The 24,981-nt window shown below is 47.8% G+C and overlaps 1 protein-coding gene across 27 annotated transcripts in view; it reads right to left on the bottom strand.

Moving 5' to 3' along the window:
• NRXN3 (neurexin 3) overlaps positions 1–22,656 on the bottom strand; it is a 1,418,420-nt gene extending 1,395,764 nt beyond the window's left edge. For 16 of the 27 annotated variants that reach the window (XR_004956343.1, XR_004956344.1, XM_036239442.1 and 13 more), the window contains exon 1: positions 22,326–22,655. The gene's annotated coding sequence lies outside the window, so the exon portion shown is untranslated. Of the gene's footprint in view, positions 1–20,261; positions 21,354–22,325 lie in introns of those variants that run through there. The other 11 variants (XR_004956345.1, XM_036239456.1, XM_036239441.1 and 8 more) reach the window with 3 other exon arrangements.
• Between the last annotated feature and the right edge of the window lie 2,325 nt (positions 22,657–24,981).

Here is a 24,981-nt window from a genome sequence, read left to right as displayed (position 1 = left end):
GGGCATCTCCACTGTTCCTCTTTTAATCCACCTAACTTGGGTGGCTCTTCAATTCTGTCAGGGTCCCAGGGCAACACAATAAATGCACCTGTCTCTCCTCCTGCCAGATGAAGTTGGACTATCTCAGGTCAAGCTCTGACCCCCAGGGGCATAAGTGGCAATGACCTTACGTTGTCTACATTCTAAGCATCTACTTTCTGAGTCATTGAGCCACAGCTACCAGAGATGAGAAGGTGCACATCAGAGGTGAAGAGGCTCACATTGGTGGCTGTCAGGGCTCTGTCTCCCTAGTGGGCTGAGTGTCAGCTAGAACTCATAGTCCTGACCCTCTCCTAACTCTACTGGGCAAGACATGAGAAATACCAGATGTGAAACTTCATTTTAAATGGCAGAGAAAAAAAATCTGTAGTTCTCTACATTCAGATACCACATTGCCTATCAAAATGCCAACGCAAGGCCACAATGGGATTAATCCGTGGTTCTGACCGTCGTTCTCGGCCCACGCACCCTGAAAACCCTTATCTCATGGACAAAACAGACTGATGTGGGTTGTGCATCATACCCCTGCCCCACACTCAACTTGCATCATCTCCACTGGGCTAGTGTCTTCTCCATCCCTATGGGTCAAATTCCAGAGACAGATGGGAAGAATTAGCCTGGTAACCAGCTGCAGAAACTATGTACTATGATACCAAGTCTAGCACCAAACTGCTGTGTGATTTTATGCAATCTGTAACCTCTTTGAGCCTTAATTTAGGTACCCCTAGAATGGGTGTTAAATTACACAAGCTCCAAAATTTCATTTTAGCACTAATATTCATTCCATAATTGTTTGAAAGGAGATTATCAGCTGGAGTCATCTGCGACAACGATATCCACTTTGTCGAAAACTGGACCTAGACTTATTTGCCTTCCTGGGCCCCAAGCTGAACAGGCTTTCTGAAGTCTCCCTTAGCTGGGATAATGTTCTAGAGGTCAATTTCTCCTCCCCATATTTTATTCCACACAGAGGTGGGGAACCAGGAAGGTAGAAGACTTTGGGCAGATTGAGGAGAAATCGGGAAGAACTGGTGAATGGCAACTTCTTGTAAGAAGAAAAATGCACATGTTCAGGCTGAGTGGCTGACACCTCCTGAAGCCTCTCTACCCCTCCCCTTTCTGAAATATGTGAAATCTGCCCTAGCAATCTGGAGCCATGCCACCCACCCCGGGAGAGGAGATCTGGTGCCAAGCTTCGGATGGCTTCTCACATCAGCACCCTGGGAGTCGCTTTCCCCACTGATCTCTCCCTCATCCCATATCCAATTCATCATCAACTCCGGTCAACAGTACCACCAAAATATGTCTCATCCCTGCCAGCTGTCACCCACACCACTGCTCCCACTCCATCTCCGGCACCTAGCACAGTGTCTGGACCCAGCTGGTGCTCAATAAAGACTTGTTGAATGAACGCAGTCCAAGAGGACTTCTTTCTCCTTGAGAAATAGAACTGAGAGACAAACTATTTTTACAGGGTGATGGTAAGTTCAATATTTCCTACCCAGCTAAAGCATAAATAAGAACTTCACCTCAAACTCTGCACAACCACTGAATTAAGAATCCCTCTCACTCTCTCCTTCCTACACAGATCTCAAGACTCAAGAGTGACAATGAAACCACAGGTATCTCCTCACTCTGCGGATAAGATCTGAGTGTCAGTATCAGTTTAACATCTGAACAGCAGTAATTCCCAGGAGCCAATTCCGACCCTTAGGCAATGTAACAGTATACAAACAATCCATACGAGAGAGAGAGAGAGAGAGAGAGAGAGAGAGAGAGAGAGAGAGAGAGAGAGAGAGAGAGAGAGAGAGAGAGAGAGAGAGAGAGAGAGAGAGAGAGAGAGACACACAGACATCATGCTCTGGGAAGCAAAAGGGAGCAGGACTGTAACTTAGATCCCTCTTCTGGAACCATGTGGCACCACCCCCACAGGGCTATTAAAAGTCTGCACCTCAGTCCACTGGCCCAGCTGGAATGGTCCTCATGAATTCAAAGGACAGCCCTCCCACCCCACCAGCCCCCATCGCCAAAGCCAGAAACTCAGAGTTTGTGCACAGCTCAAGGAGAAGGGATGATTTAATGCCCCTGCTCACCCCCAATTTCTGTAACTACAATTTCTGTCATCTGCAGGGAATCGCTTGTTACAAAACTTCTGGGCTGGGGAGTGATGTGGGCGGCTGTCTGGTTTCCCTGCCATGTCTATCTCAAGAGTTTCCTCATTATTTCACACTGTTTACACTGCCTCCTAACTTCCATCACACCAGCGTTGGACATGTCTAGGAGTCAGCCTCCGAGCCAAAGACACAGAACCAGGCTCTCGCGGCCCATCCGGCCACATAAGATAGGACTCTGGGGGCTAGGGGATCCCCACATGGGGTCCCCCCTGGAAAGTCCCAGCTTTCTCCCTCTGCTTCATCAAATGCTCCTCCGTGTTAGCCCACCTGCCCCTCTGTTCTGACTGCTCTAGAAGCATGTTTCATCATGGTTATGTGGTTAAGCTCTGGAGTCAGACAGCCTGGGTTCAGACTGTGTACCACTCCCGAGGGTGTACACCTGGGGAAGTCACATGACCTCGCTAAGCTTCCATACTCCGATCTGTAAAGCGTCAGTCACGATGCCTGCCACACAAGACTGCCACGAGAATTCAACGTGTTAACTACTGGGTATAAAGCTCCCAGCACAAGGTAAGTAAGTAGTTCAACTACTGTCAGTTCCCAAGCTCCCGACCAGCCCCACATACGCCGCTAGTTATAAATTCGCTTGCACTGAAACACAGCTCTCAGCTCTCGTGGCCTTAAAGAAAGCTCTATCCAGGTAGATGCTTTGAAAAATAAGCAAAACAAGGCAGAAATGAACTTCCCTTGTACCTTTCCTGAGGGATCCCTGTCTTCCTTATATCAGACCCTTATCTTGTTAGAAACAAAATTATTTTCTAATACAATAGTCCTCCTTTATTAGTGGTTTCACTTTCTACGGTTTCAGTTACCCCTGGTCAACTGTGGTCTGAAAATATTAAATGAAAAATTCCAGAAATAAACAATTCATATGTTTTAAATTGTGCACCATTCTGAGTGGCATAATGAAATCTGATGGCGCAGACGTGAATTATCCCCTTGTCCAGTGCACCCGCCCTGTATGCACCACCCGCTCATTAATCACTTAGCAGAATTCTTCGTTATCAGGTCAGTCATCAGAGATGGAGATACCACATTTACATAACTTTTATTACAGCATATTGTCACAATTGTTCCATTTCATTATTAGTTATTGTTATTAACCTTATAAATTAAGCTTTATCATAGGTATATGTGTATAAGAAAACATAGTAGTATCCACCATTTCAGGCATCTACTGGGGGTCTTAGGGTGTATCCCCCACAAAGATACAGGGGCACGACTGTACATAAGAGTGAGTCACAGATAAAGGTCAAATACTTCCAATTCCTAGCCACATCCTTTCGACCGGACACACTGCTGGTTATCATTGTCATTCTGTCACCAGTTTCTTTAATAATATTCTTCATTTGCCGAATGTCCCTCCCCATTCATCCCTCTCCCCAAGAAAGAAAACCTGTGACTTTGAGGACAGCCTGAGGGGTGGGCAGGCTGATGGTAACAGCTGTTCTTTCTGGGAGATGGGATTCCAGGAGATCTTTATTGTCTTCTTTATGCATTTCTGTTTCCTGAATTTTGTTCTACTTTTGTTTTTATTTTGCAATGTACATGGCACATGTGTCCCTTTTTAAAATGAGAAAAATTAGAAAGCTATTTCAAAAAGTCCCAGGCCTTTTCAAGAAAGGGAACTAAGATGATGGTACATTCTCATTTGACCCTCAAGGACTAGGTGAGAAGTGGCCCAATGTAACAAGGTGCCTGAATTATGGAAACAAAAAAGGGGAGGCATTCATTCATCTAGCAGGTGTTCACTGAGTGCTCACTCCACGCGAGGTGCCATGTGTGAACAAAACAAAGTCCCAGCCAGCCCTCAGGGTAGTAAGGTCCTGCTCAGGCAGACAGACACTCGGCAAAATAAACACATACGTAATATGTCAGATGGTGTCAGGTGCTATGAAAATTAAGTAAGGCAAAGGGTATGAGAGCACTGGGGAGGGAAACGCCATTCTGGACAGTGTGGCTGGGGAAGGCTTACCCAATGAGGCTCCTTTGTGCAGAGGCCTGGGGAAGAGCAATAGCCAGGACAAAGGCTGGAGGCTGGACTGGGCTTAGTGGCTTCAAGGAGCAGCAAGGAGCCCCGTGTGACTGGGACGGGCACAGGCCAGGAAAACAAGAGGGTAGGAAGGTGCTGGGACCGGATCTAGATGGGCCTCACAGGCACATGCAGGACTCCGGGGCTCACTTTGAGTGGCATGAGAAGCCACCGCAGAGTTCTGAGCAGTGTGATGCAACCTGACTTTCATTCTAAAGCCTGCAGTGTGGAGGGGGAAAAAAATGGATGCAGTTAAGAGCGGAAGCAGGAGTCCAGTAAGGAAGGAGGATATTGTAATAATCCAGGCAAGAGGTGGTAATGGTGGCTAGGACCACAGAAGTAAGATTTGTGGTCATATTCTCAGTCCATTTTTTAAGGGAGAGGCTACAGATTTGCTGATAGATTGATTAAACATGGGTCATGAGAAGAAAGGCGTCAAAAACAATTCTAAGTATGTTAGGTGTGAGCAACTGGGAGGATGGAGTTGCTACTTCTAAAGCAAGAACACTGGGTAGAGCAGGTCAGAATAGGAGGTAAAATGAAAAGATGTTAAAGCACGTAAAAATTGATCGAATTAGTATTAGCCAAACAGGTAGAGATACTGATACAAATTTGAGCTCAAGTGAGAGAGCCAGGCCAGACATGTAATTCTGAGAGCACTAAGCCAGGTAGTTCACCTACAATTTCTCCTTTAATATTCCCAACTATTCTGTGGGGTAAATGTGACTTTATTCCTGTTTTTAAAATGACAATTCTGAGTCTCTGAGAGGGGAAGTAACTTGTCTCAAGTTTGTAAACACAGAAGAGACATATCCACATTCACATCTGGGTCAGACTGATTCCAAAGCCCCCGTTTCAGGCCTTTACAAATTCAGATTATAATAACCACTCAGCCAATAATAACTCAATGACCACGGCATCCTGCGTCTTCCCCATCCAGTAAGCTGAGCCCACCTACTTATGAGATCTGCCACTGTTCTTGTTGCCTGAGCATCTGTGGCGTCCAGTCCACAGAGTGATGTCTAGCTCTTATGCACGGGCTTCTGCCTTGGTTTCCTGATTTGCTCCCAGGCCCCGAAAGGACCTAATTCAGGCTCTAAACACCAGGCTACAACACAGTAGCCCTAATTCACCATCAGTGATTACCACTCGCCCCAGCCTGGGCAGGCACTGCAGGTGTCTGCTCTACATTTAGGAGGTGACCATGAGCTTGGAGATGCCATAACCTTGACCTCAGATGGCTCTTCTCACTGTGGGACCTTGGTCAAATCATCTGACCGCTAAGCCTCAGTTTCCTCAACTGTCAGAGGGTAAAAGGGAGTTAAAGTAGAATCTTTTGAGTCTGTGAAGTATGTAGAAAGGGCAAGTTTTTCTAAACACAGATATGTTACAGCGGAAGAGCCTACAGTCCCATTTTGAACATTGGCACTCACTGGCTGAGAAACCCTGAGCAATTTAATCCCTCCATACTGTGTTCCACCATCTCTAAAATGAGGGTGACACTATCAACCCTGTAGGCAGCACAGTCATATAGCACATGGGTGCGCCCTATGAGCTAATTTACTGAATACTCATTTTAGAAAAGTCCAAGAGTACACAGTGAACCCAAGTCCCCCAATTCCTCCCAGGGACCCCTGCTTCCTCCATAGCACATGTGAAAGATTCTAGCACATTCCACTCAGCCATCTGATGAGTTATCTCACCTCCTGCCTTGATCAACCCCGCGACCCCCTAAACCTGACATCGTAACAGCTCACTCTTGTACTCAGCCCTAGTCTCATTTCTTTAACTCTTACTTCTAAGAAAACCCTTGCGGAGACATTAGGAGTCAGAGAGAAAGATGAGAATAAAATCTCCTTGCCTGTCCCACCTATCGCCAGAAGCAGCAGCTTCCTATCAGCAGAATCTGCCCCACACAAAACAGGATTGCACCATCATGATTCTCATGGCCGTGGCTCATACATACCAGGCAAAACCACAAAGTGCAGTGGAAGGCGGAGCAGAGAGTGGATCTGGCTTCAGACCCCGTGGGTGCTAATCCAGGCTGTGCTAACTGTGAGTTCGATGAACTTGGACAAGTCACTTGATTCTAAGCCTTCCTCAACTACAAAACTTATGTTATTACTTCTAATTATAGATAATGACAATTGGGCTCAGGCGGTAAAGTATCCACTGAGCTAAAAAATAACTGGAAGGAAGTTGTCTTCAGTCTTCGTATGTGACCCCAAAACTCATGCTTTTCCCACCACATCCTAATATCCAGAGCACTGCAGACTTTAAAGTCAGAAAACACTAGATTTACTTTTAATTCACTTGCTGAGAGTACTTGGGCAAACTACTTAACCTCTCTGAGCTTTCTCTATCTCATCTATAAAGTAAAAACACCTCCACCTGTCTCCTGAGCTGCCAGGGAGACCTGGATAGCATGGACAGCTCAAGCACAGTGAGTGCACAGAGCAGCCCCTCAATGACGTACAGCTCCATCCTCACTGCTGCCTCAGGGATAATTCAAGATAAGAAACATCCGCATGTCCAAGCAGTCCTAGAACACAGTAGGTCCTCCATAGCTGTTCTCTGACTCTCAAAATCCAAGTGTCCAAGACCCTATGGCTATTATGACAAAGCTAATATTCAAGCGCAACTCCTTTGTCCAAGGCTAGGGCTCCCCCAAGCCAGCTCCAAGCAGCTCAACCATCTTGAAACCTGAGAGCATGATGCCACCACCAGATGCCACCGCCAGCATCCTGCTCCCTTTATCTCCATACTACAGCTCAGTTTTCAACTACGTGAACAGATTCCCACACAGGAGGAGAATCACCAAGTCAGAAAAGCCCCCTTTTGCCAGCTCAGGGCAGATCCCCTAGTGAAGAGGCTCCTACCTCCATTTGAAGGAATGAGAACAAACAGCATCCTATTGGCTTTAAGGCGTAAAGCAACTTAATTCTCCAAACACAGTCCAGAGCACATAACAGCCCAATGAGGGGTAGCCACGTATAAATGGAAACTAGCACAGCAGTTCTAAAGCCATCAGACCCCTGAGGAAATGGTGATGTTGAGAAGGCACCTATCAATCAAAGCTGATTTGGGAGGAGCTTTGATTGAATTAAAAACTCAAATCTATACAGCATGAATTCAGTTTCCTGCACCTCAGGATCTGCTAGGACTTATGAGGCCCTTCAGAAGAATTTTGCAAGAAGCACCAACCCTCAGGCTTCCCAAAAGATTCTTAGCCCCCTTTTTTTTCTGAAGAATGACCAAACCACAGGAGAAAAATTTTGACAGATGAAGACCGGCATGGTCCTTCATAGTTACCCTCTTGCTCTGCCTTTCCTCCTTCCTGTCCCTTTGCCAGGATGAGTCAGATGCACCCACATGGACCATATTCTGGACTTGGCTCAATGGTCCAGTAGAGCCACTATCAGCCAGGGAGTGTCCTCCTTGCCCCTAATTCTTCTAAACCCAATGATTTCTCGATCCTGCCTCCAGAGTTCTCCTTCTACAACAAAGGTAAATAAGCCACTCTGCCACTCTCACTCGTCCCATGCTCCCTGGGACACACAGACGAAGGCCACAGGCCTTTGCCCACTATCCTGCAGCTCCCAGCATCCACTCCAGCTGCCACCCATGACAAAGCAGTCACCTGGTGGGAGACGGGATGGCTCCTCCCCCGGCTCCAGGGGAATCCCATTATGATTGGTTCAAGAGAAGAGCATGTGACCTAAGTTGGTCACATGAAGCCTAAGACTTTTTTCAACAACTAGGGGAAGAGAAGTTCTCTCTAACTCTTAAGGGTAAGGTGCACTGGCCTGAGCTCTAGAGACGCAGAGCCATTTTAATACCATGGACAGGGCCAGCCTGAGGGCCTGGTAATATTGGACAGCCCTAGGCTGAACCAAACCTGAGGTCAATTCTCTAAAATATTAGTTATATGAACCCACTCCCTGCCCCACACCTCGGGGGAAAAAAAAATATCCCTCTATGGTTAAGCCAGATTGAGTTGGGATTCCTGTGATAGAGATCACCTAACGAAAACACATACCATTTCAGGTTCCTCGAACACTGAAACTTTTATAAAGAGTTAATTAAACCTCCCGCTAACAGCCCCGTCTCTCACTCAGTCCCGTACCCACGTGCTGTAAAGGTCAGTCTCCCGTGTATTGGGGAGAATTCCTCACTTTATTTCCTTTCCTCAGGCCATTTCCTTGGCCTGTCATCCTTAGTCCTTCTCCCCATCTGCTGATGTCATTCTTTATGAATTCCACTCCCTACCCTGGCTGGGAGTAAACGTTCACCCCAGAAACCCCTATCCTTTCCCTGGAAACCCCCATCGTCCCCTCTACTGTGCATCCAGGCCTCTAGCTATGATTCATACCTTCATGATGTCCTTCACTAGAGATGCTGACCAGTACTTTTCACTGTATCCCTAGCATTCGATGCAATGCCCCGAGGAAGAAAGTCCCCTGTAGATATTTGCAAAATTGAATGTGTGAAAACCTGCACCTGTCCAGCTTGGTCTGTGCGTAGTGTTGGCTTTCTGGAGGGCATTTTTCTCTCTCATCTCCCAGCCCCCTGTGGAACCACAGATGTGCATTTGAGAGATGATGGCATGGGGTACCCTGTGGACGAGGAATGGGGTAAGAAATCAGTAGGAGCTCAGCAAATCAAAACTGTATTGTAAACCTCCTTTAAATACAGTATCCAAACCCGAGGAAGGTTACTGGAGCCCCTTCATCTGCCCAGCAAGGGCTCTGTCTGAACCACTCCTATCAGATCCACCCCCAATCATCATGCAATTCTCCCTAGCTCGGATCCCCAGATTCCAGTCCCAGCTGTACCATCAACCAACCACTTGTGTGTCCTTGAGCAAGTCATTTAACTGTTCCTGGCCCTCACCTCCACATTGAAGACAATGAACTAGCTATGTGCTAACACTCTATCCCCTAAGATGCTAGAATTCTGTACAGGAGAATGGATTCTCTCCTGTCCAAAACCCTCATTTGGAGAAATCCCAGACTCTAATGCTAAATAAAAAATGAGAGTTTTTCCCACACTCTAAACCTTCCCCTGTCTCTTCCTTATTTCCTAGGTAAAGGGACACATTTTCTCCCAAGGAAGTTAACACAGGGCCTGCCTTAAATGCCAAGGAGAGAAAAGCTCAACAATCTTTCCTTCCTTCTTAAGACATAGACCTAAGGTGGCAAACCTTGCCAACTGCCTCATTATACCCAAAATCCAAATCTGGAAGCTCAATGGCATGAGTGGCTATTGTAGAAAAGTGTTCATGATGCATCGTTTTAAGTTAAAAAAAAAAAAATCAGGCTGGTGTGACAGCTTCCAAAATGTGATTTAAGTGCCTGGCACAGAGTAGGTGATCAATTAGTACTTGATTAATGAATGAATTTCTTTAAAAACAAAATAGCACACCCTGGATTATGGACGCTTAGAAATTAAGCTGGAAAGACAGACCTCAAAATTTCCCATTAGTTATTTCTGGAGAGGAAACTTACAGGTGACTTTTTGTTTTGGGTATTTTCTAAATGTCCTATAATGAACATCTATTATTTTGTAATAAGAAAATCATTAAGTCGCTTTTATAAGAAGTTAACTGTTGTAAAAAATAATAATAATAATAATAACCATGCTCGTACAAAAAAAAAAAGAAAAAGAAAAAAGAGTGAAATTATCTAAAATCCACAACCCACACACAAGCCAACCTTCTGACCTTCCACAAATCCCACTCCTTCTCAGAGAAAGCTTCCCCACCTTCCTTTTTCCATCTTGATTCCAGGAATCTGGGGAGTCAAACAACTGCCTTCAAGTGTCAGTCTCATCAGAATGAAAGTCCAGTACTGAGGCAGCCCCCATTATTCCAAGGCCTAGAGGAAAGCAGACCGAAAGCTCATCTGTCCACTTCTGGCATCCGCCTTGCCACAACCACCTCATCAACCAGGAAGAGAATGCAGGGAGGGAGCGGAAAAGCCTCCGTCTCGTGGGGCACCTGTCTACACGCACAGCTTCTTTCACCTGAAGGTCGGGGAAAGGAGGCTGAAGAAATGAGCTCCCATGTCCTGGCAAACTTTTCGGGAATTTAATATTTTATCGGTGCCCCATTAACACATCTCCTTTCTCCTCCGACATCTTCCTGCATCTCCTCGTGGCACCAGACCAAGTCCATGACCCAAGTCCTCATCCTTCATCCCACCTCGCCTCACATTGGCTCAGTGCAGATCAGCTCAAGGTGGACAGGGGCAACCTCGGGTGCACACACGGAGAGGGTGTTCAGGAAGACACCAGATGAGGAGGAGAGATGGAACTGCAGGTGACAAGCATCTCACTAACTGGCAACAGGTGGGGATGAAAGGTGGTGGGGAGAGGTGGGGGGAAGAGGGCAAACATTTGCTATTGGCTCCTGAGCCAGCAGACCTGGAAGAAGGCTGGCCTGAGGCTCCTACCAGAGACCCCTCGCAGTCAGAGCATAAAGGGGCGGCCATGCCCCAAGGAGGGCCTTTGTTCCCTACTTCCTTTGTGTTCTCCCTGGCCAAGAACAAGCAGGCCTGTGGGCTCTGGGGGAATTCCTTTGTCTCCCACCCTTCATGATTAGCACTACCCAACAGGTGAGATCCAAGCAGTCCAGAGAGGGCAAAATTCAGAGGGGTCCGGTGTCTATGAACTTAACCTCTCAAAGCCTCAGTGCCCTCACCTTGAAAAGGGGGGTAAGAATTCCTTCTTTTCCTAGTTGCTGTGGAGATTCAGTGAGATCATTTTGGTGAAGTACCTCACACAGCACCCGACATCTAAGAGTTCCTTGCGTAGCCAGGATTACCAGCATTTTTGCTCTGGCTTTTCCTCACCCTCATCTCATCCTTCAGCTCTCAGAACAAATACCAGTTCTTCCAGACCACCATCCCACTCCGAGGTGGGAAGTTAGAGGGGATAGGAGGGTCAGTGTGGGACCTTAGTTTTAGTCCTTCCCTGGGCACCTCCCCATACCTCAGTTTCCTCATCTGTCACAAGGCCACCATCATAACAGCACCCCCTCAAGGCTCACTGTGAGGATGAGGTGAAGTGGTACATGTGAGTCCCTTACTTACCATAGGGCTTGCAAAGAAGAAGGACTTGATAAATTTAAGTTATCATTTTGCCCCTGGCCTCATCATTCTAAATTAGATCCTCATAATTCCCAGGGCCCCCAGTCCTTTTCCTTCAGAGTGTTCACCATACTTTGTACTTATATAATTACTTGTGTCGTTTAGTATTGGCCCTCCCTCCCCCCCCAAGCTTAAATTCCATGAGGGAGAAGCCATGCGTCGCTCTGTGGCTGTATTGCCAGCACCCAGTACTGTGCCTGGAAACGGTAGGTGTTTAATAAATATCTGTTGGGTGAATAAATGCATGAGTAAAAGAAAAGAGGATTAGCATTGGCATGGATGACCACCAAGGTCCCTTCCAGCTCTGAGAGTCTCTGACTATTCTGTTTCTTGACAGCTTCGGGAGAAAAGTTTAAAACGAGCCCCGGAGAAGCTGTTTCACTGATCCCCGGGGAAGACCCAGGATGCTTGCTGCTGACAGGCTTCTGAACGCTCAGGTTGTGCAGAGAGTTACTCTGATTTTTTTTTAAACCTGAGACGGGAGCCTGGTGAATTTCCAGGTTGGGATCATGCTCCCCTTCCTCAGGGCTGCCCACACATGAGGCACTAGACAAGCTTCTGCAGTGGGCAGCAGGGACCCAGGCCAGCAGACGGGCTGTCCTATGTCAGCAGTGGGCAGTCGGTCCTCAGCAAAGGAGGCCAAAACTCACGGAGCAACAGGTGACCACAGCGGTCTCTGTCCTCACCTTTTCATGCCTGTAAAGAGAGAAGCCTTCACATGTATGGGCATGGAACAAAGGAGTCTCTGGGGCTGGTCCTGGAGAGCATGACCTCGCGTGGCCACAGAGAGTGCTTGCTTGCAACGCAGGCCCCACTCCAGAACTCATGAATCAAATGCACAGAGGGGCCTGAGGATATACATTTTATAAAAATTCCCTAGAGGTTTTGATGCATACCAAAGCCTGAAAGCTGCTATACGATTGAGAAGAAAACAGATCAATATAAGCATTGCCCTGCTGGAGACTGGGTGCATATAACCAATTACCTCCGCACTTCTAACCTGACTCTGAAATCAGAAGCTGGTCCAGCCTGCCGACACCTGCTTTACAGTAGAGGCTCATCTAAACCACTCGTTTGCAAGCCTGATAAAATCACCGAGAGACCTTTAAAATATATTGATGCCGGGTCTTAGCCCTAAAGATTCTGATTTAATTGGTATAAAGTACAGCATCGGTTTGGGATTTCAATATGGTGATTCTAATACGCTGAAAAGTTTGAGAACTCCTGCTCTACCTTCCCCTCATCACCCAGCTTCAAGCTTGCCAGTGCATACTCCAACCATCACGAGCACCCCCAGAATAGCCTTCGCCCAATCAGAGGCTTGGCCTGGGAGGCCGCAGGCTCCAAGGGAAAGGAATGGTGGGGTTCACATTGCAAGGCACTGGGATTGCTGGGGCACAGGATCTCATCAGAGAATCCCTCCTAAAAGCCCCAAGTCTTTATCTCCTGGAAGTTATAGGTGCCTTGCTGAGCAGGCATCCGTGTCCTCAGTGTGTGTGAGAAAACAGAACAGAGCTGTAAAAGAGGTCCCGAAGTTCTCGTCACTGACATTTTAATCCAGCTCCACCATTTACCAATGCGGCAACCTCAGGCAAGTCACTTAACCTCCCTGAGCCCCAATTTCCTCATCTGTAAAATGGGAATAACATTACCTAACACTTGTTCACTGCATCCTCACAACTTTATGTACAAAGCACTTAACACAGCTTCTGGAGCATAGTAAAATCTCAGTCAACCTTAGCCAACGATGAAGTCTCAATGCTTCTTTTGGTTGCTTGTTAAATGCTTCATTCTTTTCTTCCTTTAGAGGGGCTTGGACCCTTGGCAGCTGTTCTGCCAATCTTGAATATTTTCTGCTCCTCTAGGGCCCCCTTTCTTATCTAGTTTGTCCAGCTCTTTGCTCATGAACTTACTACTTAACTTCTCTGAGCCTCAGTTTCCACATCACCAAAGCAAAGGTATAAAAAAGTACTACCCCACATTTATCTAAAGAACCAATGAGCTAATTTATATAGATTGTCAATACAAGCCCAGAGTTACTCCATAAACCAAAGATGTTTCTCCCCCCTTGAACTGAGAGGTTCAACAAAGCGCCCTCTCCATCCTCTGTGGCAGCCACGGGGTAGAAAAGATGAATCCTGAAGGCTCATGGGGGACCAGCAATTCCAAATGTGGAGCCAGGGGATGCAGCAGCCCCGCCTCCCCAATGTCCCTCCTGGGTGATGCTGAAGAATGCTGACTCCAGCTTGGGGCCCCTCGCACCAGCTCCCCATCCTCCTCACTCCATTTAGCTCTGGCAATCCAATTCCCTTTCCTCCACCCAGAAATCGATGTTTAATTAACACATTATTGGAAAAATAAACACAGTCTTCAATGGGACTGCAATGAAGCTAATGCAGCTCAGCTTGGGGGCCGCAGACCACCCCTTCAGTCAGTAAAATGCTCTTCTCTTTCCTGCCTCTCAACCGAGAAAAAGTTGCCACTTTCTCCCTAGAGTCCTCTGCCAGGGGGATCCTGGCTTCTTCCCTCTGTGCTTCTTCTCTCCCTGTCTCTAGGCAAAGAGACCACCCAACCCTTCTTGCCCTTGACCCTATGACATAGACACATGGTGAAGGAGGAGGAATTTGGTGTCAGTCCACATTTCACTGCTCCACAGGGGAAAGAAGTACCTTATTCTGAACACCCCAGCCTCCATCTGTGAGGCTGCTCATAGTCCCATCTCCCCCTTTCCTCCAGATCAGAACCAGCACCCATTCAACTGAAGGGCAGCAGCTGTCTTGTTCTGCTGGAGGAGGGGAGAAAGCCCAGAGGTGACTGACCAAGATGATGAGCCCCAGCGAGCCCTCTCCAGCCCTCAGACCTCAGGAGCTGACCTGAAGACCTACCCCTGGAGAATTTCTTCTCCCCATTTTGGATGCTCCAACTCCTACTCCCTCTTTTCCAGGGTTCAAGGTAGAGGGCAGTGCCAAGTCTCAGAAACAGCATCAAATCAGGAGTCAGACCTGAGCTTGAATCCAGGGTCTGCTACTTCTCACTGTGTAATCCTAGAGAAGCTATCTAACTCCACTGACCCCTAGTTTCCTCATCAGACACATGAGGACAGTAGCCATCTAAAGGAAATAGAGCAGAACATGATGCTCTGCTAACAGCAGGTGCTAGATGACCGTCCATTCACCCAGGCCCTATTGCAAGGGCCATGGGAAACATGGGCTTATCAGGGATCAGGGCCATAGAAAAAAAACAGAGATAGATAGTTTGCAGGTTCCCTGCCTTCTGCCAACCCACCACCACTCCAAACAACTTAAACTGCTCCTCTGACAATGTACCTGAGACAGAGAAGACAGTACCTGAGACACCATGGGAAACAGAGTTTCCTAAGTGCCATCAAAAAGATAATCAGAAGTTCCACTGCTGGGCCAGCAGCTTCCTCTCCCTATGCCTAACAGACCGCTGACTGGCAGAAACACCTTCAGCAGGTCCCAGAGTTGTAAGCCAGACTGCTCAGCAAATGGGTCAGCGCTCAGAATCAAGTTTCCAGACTTAGGGGACCAGAAGACTGGCCCACAGAGGTGGTGTGACACAAGCGTTAAGACCAGAGGCTCTGGAGCCAGGACCAATGGGTTAGAATCATGACCTTGCCACTTCCTACCTGTGTGACCTTGGACATGTTATTTAACCTCTTTAGGCCTTAGTTTCTTTTTCGTAGTACGGAGATAATAATAGGACCTACTTTGTAGGGTTGTGGGAAGATTAAGTGAGATAAAGCATGTCAAGTGCTTAGCATAGTGTCTGGCACATAGTCAGGACTCATATGTTGGCTAGTAGAAGTAGTTATAGCAAGAGTAGTTAGGTGAGTAGCAGTAGTGATTTGGTAGTAGGACTAGTCAGAAGATTCAGATCTTAATATTTTAAATAGGGCACAAGTGGAAGTATTTCTAGAGAAAGTCTCTACTCTCAGCCACCTCCTTGCCTTAAAATTGGATTTCCCTCTCTGACATGCCCATTTCCTCTCTCCATCCCATTAACAGAAAGTGGGTGATGTCATCTCAAAGAAGGATGACCATATATTTTATCATCCAAACCAGGACACTTCTGAGAGTTAATAATTACACTAGGACAAAGACCTAAATGGGAACTGTCTCTACAAACCAGGGCATCTGGTCACTCCATCTCAAGGTCACATAGAAATGGCTTCACGCGTCCCCCTCCCCAGTTCTCAGAATCCACTTTGCCTCCCTTCCCTTACCACCTTAACCCCAACAAAATACACACACACACACACACACACACACACACACACCACACACACACACTTTGCTAGGACATCTAACTCCTCCCCGATTCAAGATCAAGGTAAACCCTAGGGGTTGAGCAGAAGAACTGGTAGGGACCCTTCACTCACATTTCATGACATCATGCTCCTCACCCACCCTCTGGAAACACAGTGAAACACATTGAGGCTAGCGTCTGGGCGCAAGCCTCCCTTTGAGAAACAAAGGCTAAGCCAGTCTGGGAGATTCACCCAAGCTCCCAAGTCATCAGATCCAGACACCAGGTACGTGGACCTCTGAATGGAAACCCTGCTACATCTGAGAGTAACCTTGATAGGCAGGGCCACATGGGATTGAGAACCTGGATTCCCCATGGGGTCTCCTCCTTTAGCACAGTCAGAGGATGGCCCGACCAGCACTCAGTGACCCCAGCGACCTTGGAGTACCACCACCAGTCTCCCTCCACTCTCTCTCCAGATATGTAACAGTAGAACCTGCCCTCTTTAGAGGCATACATCCTCCCACCGACCTCACTGAGACCCCTCTCCTCTCTGACCAAGGAAACAGGAGAACTGAGAGGGGACATGAGGCAGCCACCAGCACAATACAATTTGAGAGAGGGCGCACGTCCCATAGGCAGCACGGTAGTGTGGAAAGAGGTACTACCTGGGCGGCCAGAAAACCTGGATTCCAACTTTGTCTCTAGATCGAACTTGGCATATGACTTTGGACGAGATGTTTAGTTTATCTAGGCCTCCATTTTCTCATCTGTATTTGAGGGCACTGAATGAGATGGTGGGTCATCTCTCTTTACCTCGAACCGTATAGTGTAAGAATCACGAACTTGGGTTTTAGAATAAGACAGAGCTGAATCCAAATCCCTGACCTGCCATTTTACTAGCTTACTTTATGTGAGTCCAAGTCTCGGTCTCCTCCTCTGTCAAGTATTAATAATTCGGTGCATTGAGTAGTTTGGAGAATTAAATGAGACGTTAAATAAAAATAAAATAAAACACTTGGTACAGAACTTGGTATAGATTAAGTACCTCAGCATGGTAGCTTTGTTGTTGCTATTACTACTACGACTATGATGATGATGATGATGATGATGATGATGATAATGATGATCACTAATGTTCTAGGGATTGTGAAAGAGGAAGAGTCACTGTGACCAGGCTTGGGGAAGACATTTCTATGAAACTCAGAAAGTTTAGCACTTTACAATTCCTCCAGCAGATCTTTCAGACAAGGATAAGATAGACCAAGGCAAAGTTCGGCTTTCCCAAAAGACAGGCCCCAAGATGCTAGAGAAGAAAACTGACCCCGAGCACCAAACCCATATGGTTCTTGCCTCAAATCTTTGCAAATGTGTGCAGTCTAGAGCGGGAGACACCGAGATCACTTTAGCACTCCAACATATAACATGGTACCGGGCAGTGATTAGCTGATTAAAATTAAAGGCGGGGCAACAGGCTGGAAAGGGGCTCGGGGCTGGGGCAAGAAGCCTTTCAGAGATGCTATCACTAGAGCAGAGCTCTCCCAGAAGGGGCCAGGAGCAGACCCCACATGTAGCTACTTCTGCCAGAACCCAGTACTGCCACCTGTGGCTGGCCCGGCCACACCACGGCACTGAGTTATCTGCAGAGCAGCCAGGGCTGGCTTCAAGGGTCAGAACTGCAGCTCGTCCATTCTTGCCCCAGCAGGAGCGTGCCTGGGCGCGCCTGGGGGAAGCAGGGCCTGGCACAGCGGATCGGATGCACCAGGCCGGCCGGCGCGTTTCTCACGGTGAGCTTCGGAAGGGGCGCTTTTCTGCTTCCGCAAGTCTCCCTTCCATATATGAGGGTCACGCCAGGAAAACGTGCCAGGGGATTCCAAGAGCGGTCTCGTCTCTGCATTCGGCACCCTAATTCATTCCCGAGGCATCCTACTCCCCATTTCTCCTTTTCCTCTGGCAATGACGTAACCCTTTCTCCCTAACTCCTCAAGGTCAGCCCCAGGAAGGGAGATGGAATGTCGGAAACATAGGACGATCAGCATCTTGCTGAGGATTTTTTTTTTTCCTTTCAAGAAAATGTTTTCCAGTTTTACATATAATTGCTAATAAAGACGGACACACCTTTAGCCAAAGGAGAAGGGAAATGGCGTCCGGTAGCTAAGGCTGCCAGAGCCCAGGAGAGTGCTGGGGCTCAGGCTGCCACCCTGGCCCAGGGCGACTGCAGCCTCCATCACGGCTGAGATGCCCAAGGGTGGCTGAGGCTGTGGAGAGCAGCACCATCCTCCCGTGCTCAGCCCAGGGCTCCCAAGGTGGCGGGGAAAGCCCTCAAGCTCGCCCACCTTCAGTCTGCATCCGCCCACAGTCATCCCTGAGCACACTCGCCCACGGGCTTCCTGGGGGCCGTGGGGATCTCACACAGGCTTCCCGCTGGGGACCGGAGCAGTTTCTCTCCCTCCACCCTCTTTTCAACTACCCCAAAAACTCCGCTGCCCTCTCTGCCCCCACCAGACAACTCCGCTTTTTACCTTCCTCTCCCCTCCAAGCAGGTAAGCTTCTCTTCCCTGTTACCCCCACACCCCTCCAGAGCCACCTGCACGTATGCGTCCGACAAACACACTCACGCAGCACACACCGGCAGGCAGCCTCCTGCTTGAACCGCACGCACAGTGTTGACAATCCCATGTTGTCCAACTGGAGGCACACCGGCGCTGGACCAACACAAACACCCCTCCCGCCCCCACCCGAAAGGCGACACAAAGGCCACCATGAATTTCAAGACCAGACGACGTCTGTAGAGCGAGAGCTGCATAGGACAAAGACATCACTCCATCCTCCCAACGAACCACGACAACTCTGGGATAATGTGCAGTGCCCTCTGGCTTGACACAGCCCACTGAGCAGAGCCGTGTGTGGTGGTGTGTGTGGGAGAGTGCACATATGTGTGGGTGTGGGGGACCCGGGAGGGGGTGTCTGTGTCTCTACAGTCCAGGCATCAAATCTCCCCAGAGGTAACCCAGTCCAGACTCTGCTTTCCCTGGGTAAACTCGTTCTGATGTGCCGCAAACATATATTACACGGATGGTTAAATTGGATCATTATCACCGGGTGCTTATTTGGCCAAAAAAAAAAAAAAAAAAGGAAATCATTAATGTCATCTACCCCCATCCCAATCCCCTTCTCAAGAGGTCCCCTCCCCCGAAGACTCTACAACATGCTAATCCCATGAACTGCGACACACCACAGCTTTCGGGAAAGAATAATGGCGAAAAGAAAGAAGAGAGCGGTGTGGGGAGAAGATGTGGATAACGGTACTGCATTCCCCGTATGAAGATGGGCGGACAGGAGCCATGGTGGAGGTAGGGGTGGGGAGAGCCATAAAGGGGAATGAGACCGAATGAAATCAAGCCCTTGGTCGCCTGTGTCCGTGTGAGAGAGAGTGTGTGTGTGCAAGAGCGTGTGCAAGTGTGTGTGTAGATGTGCCGACTTAGCCCTCCTATCGGAAGGCTGCATCCGTGTGGCATGTAGGAAAGGCCATCGCACCACTGTTGTGTTGCAAAAAAGAGAGACAGAGAGAAAGAAAGAAAGAAAGAAAAAAGAGCCGCAGAGCCATCAGAATCAGAATTTTCTCTTCGCGATGGAAAGGGCTAGAGGAAAGGAAGAGGGGGAGGGGAGAGGAGTCTGTGGAAATAGGAGGCAAGAGTATGGCAGAATTGGGGGAGGACAGAGGGGGAAATCGGTGGTGGGGTGGAAAAAATTGCACGCACACAGAGACATAAACACACACAATATCCCAACGCCAACCCCACTGCTCCACTGTTCATCCAAGACTGACAACCCCGTCCCCCATCTCTCCGCTGCCTCTCTGTGCCCCTAAAGCTGGTGCCGATGGATTTCTGTATCTCAGTTTTGCAGCAGTGGGCTAATTACAACCAAGCCCCCTCACCAAATTAACCCCTCCCCTCCCTCTCTTTTTTTCTCTAAAAGGCCAATTGAAGAATAATGTGTTTTTAGAGATAATGGATTTTTTTTTTTTTTTGCCAAGGAGCGAGAGAAAGGGGGATGCAAGGCAAAAATTCAGCAAACCAGTGACTTCCAACCTCACCTCCATCTCCCCTCCTGTCCCCCCTCCGCCGTAGCATCTCATCTACAATTTCCAGCCATCCCCTTGTCCCCCACCACCCAAAAGAAAAGACCTTCCTACCACGCATATCGACAAACACACCAACCGCCACCCAATCTCAGTAGTCGATCTCAAAACCCCAAGCATCAACCCACCTCGATACATCCTTTCCCTTATATAAGCAGCAAATCATCAACATATCCAGTAAAACACAGCATTAAAAAGAAATCAACAGAAAAGGGGGCCAGGCCCCCGTCGAACCCCAATAATTAATAATAGGGAGCTACCAGAGCAGCAAAGACGTAGTTGTCTCTCAAAATTTAGAATCCCTTTGATTTCTGGTCCCTTCGTCTTAAGAAGCAATTTTTTTTTTTTAATTATTATTCACTAGAAAGGGCCAGAAAGCTCCAGAAAAGGGCATTCGCACAGTCCGGTTGTTTAAAAAAAAAAAAAAAAAAATTTAACCCAGCCCTGTTGCTCACTTTAATAGCGAACTTCCAGCATCCAGCCTTTTCCCCTCTTCCAGAAGGAAGACTGGCTCACAGGATGAACCCCAGGCTGCAGAAAATGGGCCAAGAGCCCTTACTCTCCACTCCCCAACACAACAACAAAAAATGCTAACAATAGGAATGTGTCTGCACAACCAGCACCCATCTGAAATGTCGTTTGCCCCAATGTGACTTAGGCAGATTAAGCCAGAAGATTAAAAAAAAAAAAAGAAAATACCAGCCTTGCTATGTCTCTCTTCCCTCCATCCTTCCGCCACGTACTCAGTAGCCCTTAGGTAAACTTGCCCATCATAACCAGCGGGACCATTTTAACTTGAAAGGCGATGCAGAAGCCCTTGAACGATGAAGGGAGGCTCTACCCAGAACAGCAAATTCATAAAGGGCTATATCTTCGGGCTCCCCAGACCTAACCTCCAGGTGCCCCCTGATACACTATCCTGGGTATGGAGTCACCCAGCGCGCTGGGAGTTCAAATTTCCATTGGAACCTTCATCACAAAGACAAACGGTCATCTGACCCCCGAAAGTACACCGTCTTCTAGGTGTGACGAGGAGTGTCCCTCTCCCTCCCAGGGCCATGTATTAGACACAGGGCAGGGAAATAAAATAAGAATGTTGGGGTAGATAGTCGTGGTAAAATAAAACTATCTCCCCAAGCGGGGATGACCGGAGGAAGCGGGAGACGACAGCTCCTGCACTCACAGTTCTCCTCTTTGGTCAGACTGTGTCTTGCTCCATCCTAGGCTAGCTCTGAATGATCTTTGACCTTTGCATTAAAATAATTTTTTAAAAAAAAATTATCAGGGGAGAGAAATTCTACTTTACCTAAACCCAGATAATAGTAAAAATATAATTTTCTCACTGCATGACAATATTTCTACATTCAAATCAGAAGAGGAAGGCATTTAATGGAGGAAAGGAGAAATTTATTTTTTTTAACAAGTAATCACAGGATAAGTCACCTGCAAAGCAGCCCAGCCCATAGGTTGGTATTACATCACTGGCTTAGGAAGAGATGGGGGGTGGGTGGGACAAATTTTTTTCCCTTGTTATCAGGAAGATATTTCTAAAGCCATTAAGTTTTGTGGGTTAAAAAAAAAAAAAAAAAAAAAGAGGGAAAGAGCTGAAACTCCGGGTACAACACAATGTCTTGGAAAAAAAAAAAAAAGAAAGAACGAAGACATCGAACCAGCCTGTAAGGTCACTGAGAGCTCGCAAAACCCACAGCGCTTACACAGAGTGGAAGTTTTCAGGCAAGCCTGCTACTAAATCATTAATATAAACAAATGGAAGGCAGAGGAGGAAGATTCCCTTGTAACCGATCCAAACAGGAGCGCACACGCGCACGCACACACACACACGCACACACTCCCTTTTCACCTCCTCCGAGTATGCCCACCTTCACAAGAGAGTGGGAGTCCAACCTGAACCCTCAGGCTCAAGAACCACCTCCTCACGCTCCCTCCTCTCCCCCAAAAAAATCACACTCAAACACACTCACACACTTAATTCCTCAACCGCTAGGGAAATCCCTGTCTCAATTCAATTTTGTCTTCTTATAAACCTCAATGTCCCTTCTTCTCTTTCTCATTTGAATCAGCCCTTTCCCCGGGGTGGGGGGAAAATGAGGGGAAAAGTAGCTTAAAAATGCAAAAAACAAAAAACAAAAAAAAAAAAAAGTATGTGTCCAAACTGAAGTGATGGGCGCACATCATTTCAGACTAACAATCCAAGGAAATAGGAGAAATACTCAGAAAAAGGTTAAAAAAATCTAAAACAGTCTCCGACTTTTTGAACATCTGGAGCAAAAGGACCCAACTTCCAGGAGAAACCAAAAAAAAAAAAAAAAAGAAAGGCAGTGGAAAGCCATTCCCATGGTCAGCCAAGGCTCCCGACCCAACATTCAGGGGGAAAAAATCTAGGTTGGTCGCTCCCAACTGAAAAGTTCTATCCTCTCAGGAGCAGTCGCCTTCCAGAACGAACAAGAACCTTGAGTTGTTTCACATCCTGCCTGCCTTCTTCTCCCCCCAAATCTTACCTTTCCAGTTGAACAGATGATTTGGGATCTGTTTGTTTGTTTGATGTTTAATCAACTGAGTTTGCTGGGTATGTTTCCTCTTTGGGAAGATTCAAATTCCAGAATCTCCTTTTCTTTTTTTCTCTCTCTCTCTTTCTCTGGGAGGGAGTGGCGGGGAAGAAGGGAGGGGGTTTGGAGGTGCGAAAAGCAAGTCCTTGGTGGCTCGAGATGCTGGCACTGGCGGCTGCGAGAGGGTAGGACACGCTCGCCTCTCTCTCTCTCTCTGAGTTGCATGCAAGAGGAGATGTGTAGGGCTGAGCTCTGAGCCTGAGACTGCCGGAGGAGCCCAGGAATTTCACGCACTCCAGAGCCGGCCCCTCCCTCTCTTACACAGACCCCGGCATTTAAAGAGACAGCCAGGCTGCCTGGCTCTGGGCTTCGCCTCCTCCCTGACTGTTTTGCAAACAGCTGAGAAGATATCATCAGGGAGGGGCACTCCACAGCCACCTAAGACTAAGAGGCAGTGTCAGGAGCTCAGTTTTCCCCTCACCTCAGCCTGAGGAAGGTTCTTGGCTAGCACTAGAGCAGGAATTAAAATAAAAGACAAAATTCTCATTTACAGTTCTAGTAGACTAAGCCACTTCTCACTGCTGAAGATATGTGTCTCACTGCAGACTGAGGAAGTGGAGAGGACTCTGACCTAAAAGTGTGCCTCGGTTTCCCTGAGTAGCTGTTCCTCCTTGCAAAATCAGGGCAATCCTTGCACATCTGGTGGAGGTGAGGTCTATAACTAGGACACAAATCCATTTCTTCAACAAGCATTTTGAAAGCCTCTTAGGATGAGGCACAGGGCATAGGATGAGGGCTGGGAACATAGAAATGAAGATGACAAATGGGTGTCCCGTCCAAGGGCTCCTAGTCACCAAAACAGACAGAGGCACAGCCAACCCCATCCATGGGGGCTGTAAACTATGAGAAACAGATGCAGGGATCAAGTGCTGTGTTGGATCAGGGGGACAGCTCCCTTCCGTGTCCCTTCTATGTCCTGCATCCTGAGCTCAGGACCTAAGCATTTCCACTGCACTCCAAACCCTTCAAAACCCATCGTCAGTTTGGCTGAACTAGTCCGTGTCTGTGGAAACATCCCCCAGTCGAACCTAAACAAGAGGTGACAGCCAGTGGCACCACACACAAGGTTTTGTTCAGCATCGAATGCCTCCCCATGGGAAAACCTCCCCACCCCCTTTCTTCTCCTGCCTCCCCTTTCTAAGGGCTGCTTGGCGGGTCCTTCCTCTGGCCAGCACCAATGGCAAGAATAGTCCCTAACGGCTGCCATATGCCAGCACATGGGTCATCTCATTCAGTCCAGTGAAATCGGTGCTATTTGACAGTCGTCCACCTTACAGTTGAGGAAATCCAAGCTGGAGAGAGGCTCCCCAAGGTCACAAAGCTGGAAGTAACCAAGGATGAATATGAACTCGGGTCCACCTGATTCCAGAGCCTGCCTGCTCCGCCACGGTGCTACTGCCTCCCTTCCTGGGAGGGTGTTTCTTCTATTTCTGCCCTTTACTGGACACTCCTCCAGCCATCCCAGCTTGGCCCAGCCTAACGAATTTGATTGATAGCATGCGTACTAAACACTGTGCTCACAGGCAACAAAACAAGTAAATTGCGGTTCCTGCCCCAAAGAGTCCACTTTGCTCTGAAGGAAGACAGGGGTGTGTAACTGTAAAGCAAGGGGAAAATAACAGCCATGAGAGTGTTGTAAAGCAAGTTCTATGGGACTATCAAGAAGCAAGTGAAAAATTTTGATCTGGAGATGGAAGATATCAAGGCAAGCTTGGTAGATGAAGTGGCATTTGAGTGGGGTGTGGACGCACGTGCACTTCTGGCGTGACCAGTCTACTCTTTAGTCTGTTTCACCTTTCGGATCATAATCTCATCTTTTTATGTTTCTTTGGGTCCCCAATCTTCAACATCTCCATGGTACTGAGCAAGCGTTAGGAACGCAAGCAAACATGCCTGACAAGTTCACAAATGACACCTGTGTTAGACCTGAACACTTCCCTGCCCCCTGGTCATATACATCCTCCTTATCTGGCCTTTTTTTTTTTTTTTTTTTTTTTTTTTTTTTTTTTTTTTTGGAGGCCCATGCACCTTATCTGTTCTCAGAGTTTGGGAAAGAAGTTCAGAGGGCATAGTGCACGAGGCTGGGCCAGCTTTCTGGAGATCCTAGGGGGAGAACCGTGTGAAGGAACCACCATGACCTCAGTAGGACATGGAGAACAACCAGGGCAGCTATAGACTCTCCTCTGAGAACAGCTGAAAGAGACCTAAGAAACCCCGGGGACATGAGGGCATAAGCCCAAGGGGGCGGCCTGAGGACTCACTGCCCTACAGATGTCAGTACCCACGGGACTCCTCCGGCAAACGCCAGCCTTAACAGGACATCGCCTCAGGAAGTACACTGCACATCTGTGGGGCAACCCAGAGGGTAGCACACATGGCTGGATTCCACCCCAACTCGGCCACCTAAATTCCACGTGATCTGAATAGTTTCCTTTCCCCCCTCCAACTCTCGGTTGTCTTCACCCATAAAATGGAGATAATACCTGTACTTACTTCATAGGACTGTTGCAAGAATTAAGTGATAAAATGCACACAGAACACCTGCCCC

This window comes from Rousettus aegyptiacus, unplaced genomic scaffold, assembly GCF_014176215.1.
Source record: "Rousettus aegyptiacus isolate mRouAeg1 unplaced genomic scaffold, mRouAeg1.p scaffold_m13_p_3, whole genome shotgun sequence".
In the NCBI taxonomy this organism is placed as follows: Eukaryota; Metazoa; Chordata; class Mammalia; order Chiroptera; family Pteropodidae; genus Rousettus; species Rousettus aegyptiacus.
This window is presented reverse-complemented; position numbering and strand designations above follow the sequence as displayed.